The sequence below is a fragment of the Cervus canadensis genome, chromosome 4 (assembly GCF_019320065.1).
Source record: "Cervus canadensis isolate Bull #8, Minnesota chromosome 4, ASM1932006v1, whole genome shotgun sequence".
In the NCBI taxonomy this organism is placed as follows: domain Eukaryota; kingdom Metazoa; phylum Chordata; class Mammalia; order Artiodactyla; family Cervidae; genus Cervus; species Cervus canadensis.
In genome coordinates this window covers 3298826-3310826 of record NC_057389.1, presented here as the reverse complement: position 1 = coordinate 3310826, position 12001 = coordinate 3298826, and the positions used below count along the sequence as shown (strand labels likewise).

The 12001-nt window shown below is 38.1% G+C and overlaps 1 protein-coding gene across 5 annotated transcripts in view; it reads left to right on the top strand.

Moving 5' to 3' along the window:
- The window catches only part of FER (FER tyrosine kinase), a 447462-nt gene that overhangs the window by 326033 nt on the left and 109428 nt on the right, over positions 1–12001 (top strand). The gene's annotated exons all lie outside the window — the stretch shown is intronic.

Genomic DNA, 12001 nt, shown 5'->3' with positions numbered 1-12001 from the left:
GGTTTTTCTATTTGAATAATAATCTAGGTTGCTAAGGAAATAAAAAATTTTTCCTGTGATGAATTAAATATTTGACCTATTTTACTTCATTTTTTAGGCAACTAAAATTTTCATTGTTGAATTAATTTTGAAGTTATTTTATATAATCCATAGGCAGGTATAAACTATTGAACAAGTCCAAGAACAGGCTTCCAAAACTTTTTACAGTAAAGTTGATCATAAATATTAATAAACCTTGGGGTTTGTGAGCTCTCCTGTTGAGTGTCAGTTGGGCTCATTGACAAACTATTTTTCATATATATTACATTGCAGATTAAATGAAATGCCGTGTGTGCATGCTCAGTCATGTCCAACTCTGTGCGACCCCATGGACTGTAGCCTGCCAGGCTCCTCTATCCATGGAATTTTCCAGGCATTAATACTGGAGTGGGTAGCTTTTTCCTTCTCCAGGGGATCTTCCTGACTCAGGGATCGAACTCAGGTCTCCCGCATTGCAGGCAGATTCTTTCCCTTCTGAGCCACCAGGGGTTCAGTGTTTGTAAATCTTTATTTACTGTGCTAAGTATTTGTTAATATTAACACAGAACTTTATTTAAAAAATATGATTCTCAAAGTATAAACAAAGACAAAATTAATGAATTGATAATAACTTGCTCTTAGTATTCCCGTATATATTGATGCATTTTATATATCAAAATGAATTTTTATCTGTAATAGGTATTGTTAATTTAATGAAAATCAGATTTTAGGCATCAGAATTCCACATATATAATTTAGTTTTCTTATATTTCCTGTGTCTTCTCTGTGTGCTCCGCTCCCTAAATCTTCCCGTCTGCCTGTCATCTCTCAGCACTCATCATTTCTTTGCCTGGTCTTGCTCTCCCCCTGCCTTTTCTCCCGACTCAGGAATCGAACTGGGGTCTCCTGCATTGCAGGCGGATTCTTTACCAGCTGAGCTACCAAGGAAGCATCATTGAGAAATAACTGACATATAACCACTGAATAAGTTTAAAGCCTATAGCATTATGGTTTGATTTACCTATATTGTGAAATAATTACCACAGTAGGTTCAGCTAACATCCGTCCTCTCCTATAGAGATCATTTTAAAAAGAAAGAAAAATTGCTTTCCTTGTGATGAGAAGTCTGAGGATTAACTCCTTTAGTAACTTTGCTATAGATTATGCAGCAATGTTGGCAGTAGTCATCATGTTGTGGATTATATCGTTGGTACTAATTTGTCTTATAAGCTGAAGGTTGTGTCTTTTGACCTCCTTTAAATTCCTCTCCTCTGTGTTTCCAGCCTGTGGTGACCTGAAGTCTGACCTCTTTTTCTATGAGCTGTTTGTTTTCTTTTTAGACTCCACATGTAAGCGAGAGCATACACTCTTTGTCGTGCTTTGTCTGGCTTATTTCAGTTGGCATAGCACCTTCATGCCCCATCCACTTTGTTGGGAATGGTAGGCTTTCTTTGTTTTTAGGCGGCTGAGCAGTTTTTCATTGTGTGTGCACGTGTGTGTGTCTTTATACCTTGTGTATATATTGTGTGTATAAACACACACACTGAAACTTCATACTCTACTCATCCAGCTGTTGATGGACACTTGGGTCGTTTCCGTGTCTCAGCTCTTGTAAACAAGGCTGACATGAACGTGGAGGTAGAAGTATCTGCTCAAGTTAGTGCTCGTGTTCCCTTTGTATATATTTTCAGAAGGGAAATTGCTAGATGATAAAGTAGTTCTATTTATGATTTTTATAGTATCCTCCATGCTGTTTTCCATAGTGGTTATTCCCATTCACAGTCCCACTCACAGGGCACTAGGGGTTCCCTTTCTCCACATCCGTGCCAGCCTTTGTTATCTCTTGTTTTTCTGATGATGGACATTCTAACAGGTGTAAGATACTGCCTTATTGTGGTTGTGATTTGCAGGTCCCTAATGACGTGTGATATTGAGTGTCTTTTCATGTCCCTGTTGACCTTTTATACATCTTCTTTGGAGAGATGTCTATTCAGGTGCTTTGCAAATTTCTTAGTTGGGTTATTTGGGTTTTCTTTTGGTTGAGTTATATGAGTTCTTTATATTTTTGGGTTATTAAGCTCTTTATCAGATACATGGTTTGCAAGTCTTTTTTCACATCCTATAGGTTTTATTTTCACTTTGTTAATGGTTTCTGTTGCTCTGCAGGAGCTTGTTCATGTGATGTAGGCCCACTTGTTTATTTTTTGTCATCTTCATTGTGCTTTAGGTATTATATCCAAAAAATCATTACCAAGACCCACAGCAAGAACCTTATTCCTGTGTTTTCATCTAAGGAGTGCCATGGTTTAGATCTTCCAGTTAAGTCTTTATCCATTTTTTTTTCTACTTCTATTAAAAAAAAAAATGCCATTGGGACCTCTGTAGGAATTGCACGAAATCTACGGATGGCTTTGGGTGGTATGGATGTTAGAACAGTATTCTCCCAGTCCATGAACAGGGGATGTTTTTCCATTTACTTGTCTTCTGTCTCTTCAGTGTCTCACAGTTTTCAGTGTAGAGATCTTTCACCTCCTCAGTTAAGGTTATTCCTAAGTATTTCATTGTTTTTGATGCTATTGTAAGTGAGGTCATTTTATTTATTTTTCAGATGTCATTTGTGTATAGAAATGCTACTGATTTTTCTATGTTAATTTTGTATACTGCAACTTTACTGAGTTCATTGATTATATCTAACCATGTTTTGGTTGAGTCTGAGGTTTTCTATATATAAAATTATGTCATCTGCAAATAGAAATAACTTTGCTTTTTCCTTTCAAGTTCTTTTACTTATTTTTCTTGCCTGATTTTTCTGTCAAGGACTTTGAGTACTATGTTAGTAGGAATGGTAAGAGTGAGTACCCTTGTTTTGTTTTTAATCTTATAGAAAAAGCTTTCAGCCATTCATAATTAACTACAACATACCCTTGTACATATATGAGCAACATGCATAAGCCCAACATATATGTGGTCTTATCCTATATGACCTTTATTGTGTTAAAGTATGTTCCTGCTACATTTTGTTAAGTTTTTATTAAGAATGGATTTTGAATTTTGTCAGACTTTTCTGTGTCTATTGAGATGATCATATGATTTTTTATTATGTTAATGTGATGTAGCACATTGATTTTTGCATATGTTGGACCATCCTTGCATCTCAGGTATAAATTCCTCTTGATCATAGTTAATGATCCTTTACCTCTCTTAAATATGTCTGCCTTTCATTCACCTTCCTTAATATTAGCTACCTGGTCTGATTTTTATACTCTGTCTTTAGTATCAGTTTAATACACTGTTAAAAGCAAGAATGTAATCACATAGTACCAGATTGAAACAATAGTTTTAAAGAAATTGAGACATTTGGGGGCAAACATGTTTCTGAATCAGCCTATGAGAGAGTCAGGTGTCAGGGTTATCTAGGAGAAATTGTATTTAAAGTACACAATTAATTGTAATGAAGTTTGTTTAGATTTTCACACCATTTTGATTTCCCCTTACTATATAAATTAACTTCTAAATCCTGTCTAGTCTGGCCATTTAACCAGAAATCCTTAAAAAAAAATCATAAGATAAAATAATCTCTTGTATCAACAATTACTGCATTCAGAATAATTTTTTAAAATTATGAAACTCTCCTGTTAACAGAAATTGCTTGCAAAAAAGCAGACTATGAAATTTAATTTTTCAATAATATTCTTCCCTATTTACCACTCATATAAAAAGATAATATCAGTTTGTTATGGATCATTTACATTACAAGGCCTTTTGGAAATTCTCTATCCTTAAGCCTAACAGAAGCAGACCACTTACTCTAGATTATCCGCTAGGGCAATACTCCTGGTCTCCTGGCCTTTTCTGGACAGTTCAAGAACCCACTCTTTACTACTTGAACTCTTTCCCCTTCCATCCACCTTTACTATCTCATTCATCTACTTATTTGACTTTCCTTTCTCCATGGCCAGTAAGCACTCTGCATATCTTTTGGCTCACTAACAACAGTCAAACAGAAATAAAGGAATAATGACAAAAGAATATATATCACACAGCAAATGTTATTTCTTTAACTTTTTAAAATTTCATAAGAGGACTTTATTTTATATAAGACCTTATACATATTGTTGGGTAGCTTCTCAAAATTAGAAATTTGATTTGTTTTACACTATATAGCACTATATAGTATTACTATAGTTTTCACTTTAAAGAGAAAATTGTGACTCAGAAAGATTATTTAGTGTAAATCAAGAGTTTCTGAAGTAAACTAGCGATCACCAGTAACCCCAAAAGGGTTGTAAAAGTTCAAAGATTATCTGGGTGTCTTCAGAGTGTTCCACCAGCTATGAGAAGTACATTTCTAGTATAAACATAGTAAAGGAGCAAAATAAAAAACATGTACTACTAGCAACATCCCACTTTACTTCATACTGTATTAGTGATTAAGGATTCAAGGGTATGTCTATGGAATCTATAACGTGTTGCAGCCATGGTGATCTTAAAAATAATGTCTATGGAGAAGCCAGTGGTTTATTAGTCCATTACTAACCAGAACTCTTTTTCATTCCATATTGTCAAGAGTGTGATTAAACTCTGCATGACTGACTTAATTATGTATTATTTATATAGAACCATCTCTGGGTAGTTTCTTTACATCCCTCTTAAAATGAGAACTCACTGTTTGACTTCCTGTTTCTTCTTTTTTCTCAGTCAGCTTGGATAGCTGTGAAGAATCAGGCCAGGTTACACAAATGTCCTTTTCTCTTGGGCTTCCCTCAGGAAAGACAAGTGTGTTGACTGACTCCTCTCCTTTCCCATCATCTAAGCAATGAGATTAAGAAGGTGATAAACTGCTCGAGAGTAGGCAACTGTTGTAAATACTAGGTTTATGCTCCATAAATATTTACGAAATCACTTACATGATGGACATAGGTACTCACTAGAAATATAAAATATCATCAGCTCTTTGCCCTATAGGAGCTGGCCTGTAGGAGTTTGCATCTAGAAAATTTTGCCACCAACAGATTTTCATAGAATACCCAGATTATTTATCACATTTGACTGCTGTTAAAGTTGGTTCCTATATAAATTATTAAAGTCCGTGAGAGAAGATAGCTATAAACCAGATTTTAAAATACAGCTAGCAGGTAAATATTTTTGACAAAATTATTATTTCTTCTCTGGGAAGAAAGGAAGAGAACATAGTGAAACTACATTCACTTTAATTCTTGTTCCCCTATATTTATAGACTGTGTAATTTCTTAAATCTTTTCACAGCGAACATCCACCAAGGTGAATGCTAGTGAATGGTGGGTGACTTTTAAAGATAAATGTATATAAAATATCTTTTTCTGTTTTTTCCAGAGGTAGTGGAAGAAGACAAAATGCATATTGACATACTGACCAGAACCTGTTTTAAGTTAGTTAAATAGTGTAGGCCTATTCAGAATCAATTGAATAAGACATTGTGGTTATGGAAGCAATCTGATCACAGCTGCTACATCAGGGGAGAAGAGACGAGAAGAGAGAGGAACTAGTCCATGACAGTGAAGGAGAGCTCCTCTGACAGGCTTTGTGTGTGCGTATATACGTCTGTGTGTGTGTGTGTGTGTAAATAGTGTATTTATGTATATATATAAAGCACTTTCTTCTGTGTATTGTGGGAGAATGGAGAGAGATTGGGAAGTTGTTGAATGCTATTTTGACATATGGTGACTCCATGCTGGTGTTCTAAAGTATGGAATGCAAAGTATTCTTTCATCATAAACCTTGAATGTCTTATCATGTAGTATTATACCATGTTTACATAGTGAATGAATTGCAAAACTCAGTGATTTCAGTTTTTTCTCACTTTTTCCTTGCGTTAATAAGATATGTCCTCATTTTGTACAGCTGGAAGTCAGATAAACCGTGTTCTGGTTATAGAAGGAAGACTTGTCCTTGTAGATACCAGAACCCCTGGGCAAAATTGTGGCTTGAGGACATTGCAGCCAGGCAAGAAAACGATACCCTGAAAAGGTCATAGTTACGCCAGAGAATCTCTTCAAGACAGAAAGTGTCCTGTCAGATTAGATCCTGCAGATTTTTGGGGTGTCCTGTCCCCTATGTGAATTGCCCCGTACTGTGCTGTCAGATACTATAGCTCAGTTCAGTTCAGTCGCTCAGTCACGTCTGACTCTTTGCGACCCCATGGACTGCAGCACACCAGGCCTCCCTGTCCATCACCAACTCCTGGAGTTTACTCAAACTCATGTCCACTGAGTCAGTGATGCCATCCAGCCATCTCATCCTCTGTCGTCCCCTTCTCCCACCTTCAGTCTTTTCCAGCATCAGGGTCTTTTTTCCAGTGAGTCAGTTCTTCACATGAGGTGGCCAAAGTATTGGAGTTTCAGCTTCAGCATCAGTCCTTCCAGTGACTATTCAGGACTGACTTCCTTTAGGAAGGACTGGTTGGATCCCCTTGCAGTCCAAGGGACTCTCAAGAGTCTTCTCCAACACCACAGTTCAAAAGCATCAATTCTTTAGCACTCAGCTTTCTTCACAGTCCAACTCTCACATCCATACATGACCACTGGAAAAACCATAGCCTTGACTAGATGTACCTTTTTCGGCAAAGAGATGTCTCTTCTTTTCAATACGCTATCTAGGTTCCTCACAGCTTTTCTTCTAAGGAAAGCATCTTTTACTTTGACAGCTGTAGTCAAATCCGCAGTGATTTTGGAGCCCAAGAAGATAAAATCTGTCATGATTTTCATTTTTTCCCATCTGTTGGCCATGAAGTGATAGGACTGGATGCCGTGATCTTAGTCTTTTGAATGTTCAATTTTAACCCAGCCTTTTCACTCTCCTCTTTCACCTTCATCAAGAGACTCTTTAGATCCTCTTCGTTTTCTGCCAGTAGAGAGGTATCATCAGCATGACTGAGGTTGTTGATACTTCTCCCATAACCTTGATTCCATCTCGTGATTCATCCAGCCCAGCATTTCCATGATATACTCTGTGTAGAAGTTAAATAAGCAGGGTGACAATACACAGCTTTGACGTACTCCTTTTCCTATTTGGAACCAGTCTGTTGTTCCATGTCCTCTTGCTAACTGTTGCTTCCTGACCTGCACACAGGTTTCTCAGGAGGGAGGTTAGGTGGTCTGGTATTCTCATCTCTTTAAGAATTTTCCACAGTTTGTTGTGATCTACACAGTCAAAGGCTTTGGCGTAGTCACTGAAGCAGTAGTTGTTTTTTTTGGAATTCTCTTGCTTTTTCCATGATCCACCGGATGATGGCAATTTGATCTCTGTTCTAAATCCAGCTTGAACATCTGAAAGTTCTCAGTTCACATACTGTTGAAGCCTAGCTTAGAGAGTTTTGAGCATTACTTTTCTATGTGTGAGATGAGTGCAATTGTGCAGTAGTTTGAACATTTTTAGGCATTGTCTTTCTTTTTTTTAATTAATTTATTTATTTTAATTGGAGCCTAATTGTTTTACAATATTGTGGTGATTTTTGCTGTACATTGACATGAATTAGCCTTGGCATTGCCTTTCTTTGGGATTGGAATGAAAACTAACCTTTTCCAGTCCTGTGGCCACTGCTGAGTTTTTCAAATTTCAAATAAGTGCTGGCATATTGAGTGTAGCACTTTCACAGCATCATCTTTTAGGATTTGAAATAGCTCAGCTGGAATTCCATCACCTCCACTAGCTTTGTTCGTAGTGATGCTTCCTAAGGCCCCCTTGACTTCACATTCCAGGATGTCTGGTTCTAGGTGAGTGATCACACCATCATGGTTATCTTGGTCATGAGGATCTTTTTTATACAGTTCTTCTCTGTATTCTTGCCACCTCTTCTTAATCTCTTCTGCTTCTGTTAGGTCCATACCATTTCTGTCCTTTATTGTGCCCGTCTTTGCATGAAAAGTTCCCTTGGTATCTCTAATTTTCTTAAAGAGATCTCTAGTCTTTCCATTCTATTGTGTTCCTCTATTTCTTTGCATTGATCACTGAGGAGGGCTTTCTTATTTCTCCTTGCTGTTCTTTAGAACTCTGCGTTCAGATGGATGTATCTTTACCTTTCTCCTTTGCTTTTTGCTTCTCTTCTTTTCTCAGCTATTTAAGGCCTTCTCAAACAACCATTTTGCTTTTTTGAATTTGTTCTTCTTGGGATGGTTTTGATTGTGGCCTCCTGTACTATAGCTCAGCCACTGGCAACTGGCCAGACCCCTCTGTCCTCTGACCCCACTCCTGGACTCAGCGCCAGCCCGTGCTCTTGAAGCCGTTTCTGGCAATGTGGGGATTAACTTAAAGGAGCTCGTTTCCTTTTGTCAGTGTACCTACATTGTTTGGATTGTGATCTCACTATGGTCACATTTATGGTTATGCATTTGGCAGTTTAATAAACCTGTCTTTTTTTTGATAAATAGCCATTGTTTTTTGTTCTCAAATACATTGATAGAGTATAAACCAAAGTGAAAAAGAAACCTCAGTTGTACATGGCATTTTCCCTTTGCCATGTTGCTCACTGAGCTTTTATTCATGTCATAAAATGAAAATCATATCCAATAAGAAATGACCAACAGTAATTGGAGGAAAATGCTCATGTATCTAAATCTTTTGTTGGTTTCTCTGTGACATTTAACCTATCACTTTAATGAACATAGTTTTAATTGCCTGTTTGCACACCATGTTGTGCTAAGTGAGTTACCTACTGGGCTGTGCCTTCTGGGAGTTGATGATAAAAGACCTGGAAAACTGCATGTGAGTGGTTGCAAAAAGGTCACATAGATAATAACTTAACAAAAGATCTGTTTAAAATTAATGAAATATATGCTGTTTGTAAAAGTGAAGGTATATGGATTACGAAGGAATAGAGGCTGCGTTATTCATTTTAAATTGGTGACACTGGTAAAGGTCAACTTTTGTTGAATAAGGAAGATACTTAAGGATTTTATATCTGAATCATGTGAGCGAATTAGCTGCGAAAGAATAAGGCAGGATGATTCCATTTTCTTGCCAGAATTTGATATCAGAAAAACAAAAGTTCTCACTAATTCCAAAGTGAAGAACAAAGTGTTTGGATTAAAGCACTAACGGTAGAGGTTAAATGATAGAGGCGAGGAAGTAGATTATACCTTGGATGTGCAGAATGAAGTATGCAAGCAAGGCAGCAGTTACTCTCGGATTGCTTGGATCAGATCTCGGAGAAGCGGTGGCACGGATGCCTGGGATGCGGAGTGTCAGGAGTCGGGAGCGTCTGGAGCGCTCCAGCCTCATCGGCAGGCCACGCACACAGATGCCAGCGCCCCAGCCCCGGCCCAGAGGGGAGAGTGGACGGCTGCTGTGCCAGGACGATAGCGCTGCAGACAGCGAGTCCCGAGCAGAGCGTCTGAAGACAGGGAACCCGGAGATGGTGCCTGAGTGCCCCTGCTTTCTATTGCGCTGCACTTCAGGGTCTGGATTGGAATTCTGAGGTCCATCTAATCCAAAGCCCTTTATGTAATAGATGGAACCCAAAGAAATCAAGCAGTTTACCTAAGTTCCTACAACTAATTAAAAAGTTGGAATGAGAAGACAGTCTGCCAACTTATGTAGTAAAACTCTATTAATCTTAAAGATGTATAGCAACTGTTTTCCTTTTCCTTGAGATGACTAGAATTTTACTGCATGCATGGTTCTTATCTCCTTCCTGAAAGTACTTATCCTAAGAGAAACATTTAAGTCAAATGACTTTAATATATCTTTTTTTACCCATTTAGATTTGAGAACATTCACTGTAATTGAGAACCCATTTCATGATGATCTGAATTAGGAGGAATATCGGTTTATGGCCAAACATCCTTGTGCTTCTAGAGAATGATAATTATTTCTAGCACAGAGTTACATTCTACTAGAAAAACTCCAAAGAAGGAATTAATGTTTATTTTATATCCAAAATCAAGCTTAAAGGAAAAAAATGATCAATATTTTTGACATTAGAGTGAACCCAATTTAGTTTTTTCCCCTCAGCAGTTACCCAGGAGAAAGCTTCAATTATTTATCATCGGTTGTGACAGTTTAGTGCAAAATATTCAGCAGCATGAAAATATAAACAAATTCATGTAGAAATGAGAGTCTTGGTTTTGTGGATGTTGACTTCCCGTGAGCCCTTAGTTTCAACTTCTGTCTTTCCCTTCTGACATAAGTACAGGTGGTTCTTCTGTGTTTTCCCCTCCTTGGAACCCCACTCCATCTTTCACAGTATTTCTGACTTTCTGAATCTTTTTCTGGTCCCACAAGTCGGATCTCACTGTGCGTTTCTGAACCATCACTTCATACTACTTGTGTATCTATTTAACTGCTATTTCACTATGTCTTTTATTTTCCCTTTTGGCCTGCTCCGGATCTTAGTTGCCACACTCAGGATCTTAAATCTTCCTTGCCCGCAGGATCTGGTTGTGGAATGATAACTCTTGGTTGGTAATCATGGCATGTGGGATCTAGCTCCCAGACCAGGGGTCAAACGCAGGACCCCTGTATTGAGCACACAGAGTCTTAGCCACTGGACCACCAGAGAAGTCCCAACTGTGTCTTTTGATATAGTTTTTTCCCCTAATTTTTTTATCTTCCTTATTAGATTGAGAACTGCTGGAAGGAGGAGTCTCCATTAATCTTTAGTAGGCCTTAAAGTTCTTCGGACACTGCTCTCCCCTCTATCCTTTCCTGCTGTGTCTTGAGACCGTCTGTGGGGCGGCTCTACAAGCCCTCGTCTGTGTCCCGAGAGGCGGGACCCTGTGCGGCCCGCCAGGAAGCCCCCACTGCCCCTTCACCTGTGGAAGACGGACAGCAAGGACATCCAGCCAGTCCATCCTAAAGGAGCTCAACCGTGAATATGCATTAGAAGGACTGATGCTGAAGCTCCAATACCTTGGCCACCTAATGCGAAAAGCCAACTCACTGGAAAAGACCCTGATGCTGGGAAAGATTGAAGGCAGGAAGAGAAGGGGTTGACAGAGGAGGATGGTTGGATGGCATCACCATCTCAATAGACATGAGTTTGAGCAAACTCTGGGAAATAGTGGAGGACCAAGGAGCCTGGTGTGCTGCAGTCCACAGGGTTGCAAAGAGTTGGAGATGACTGAGCCACTGAACAGCATTAGAATGTCAGCAGTCTTATTCTGTGTGTTCACCTAAGATAGATCAAGTGAAGCCAGCTTAATCTGCTAGAAAGTCATCCGTCCTAGGAAAGTTTGATACCTCTAAAATCTCTTGTCCAGTATCAGTAATCATCTTTTTTTATCATTGACTACTTATCATTGTAGAAATATGTCACACTCATCACAGGTACTCACTTTGTATTTTTTTTAAATCCTAAGTGGTGAGCAACATAGCTTTTCTGTTCTAAGCAAAAAGGGAGATAAATTTTCCTGATACAGGTATTTGAAGGTGGAAAAGACAGTGTCAGCTCACACAAAAGCATTTCTCTTAGGATTTTTGAATAAGTAATTTAGACATGATATCCTAGCACACAAATAGCACCCTTACTTGAAACCTGAAGTTAAATGAGAAATAAAGTTCTTATTTCTTCTTTTTTTTTAAAAAAAAAGCTGTTTACATATTTGAAAGCAGCTTTTTGATATCACCTCGGGTCACAAACAGTCAGACACAACTGAGTGACTTTCACGTCACTTTTTTGATATCACCTCAAAATGTTTTTGTCAGATTATTAGAACGAGTTCAGTTCACTTTTTTGTGCTACATGTAGCATGTTCTTTCTGTCTTCATCCATATTTTTGCCAAAAATTTTGAAAAAAGAGGATTAAGCATAGAATTCCAAGTCATACTTGATAACTTCCTAAAAAATTTCCATCACATCTTAAATCTAGATTCCATGGGTATCATTGTTCAGCCTGCAAATCCATTTAGCTATAGTTCTGTCTAGTTCACTTCATTTCAGCCTAGTGATTATAATGATGAGTTAAATGGCTTGCTGAAATATTGTTGCATTATACTTATGACCTTCCTC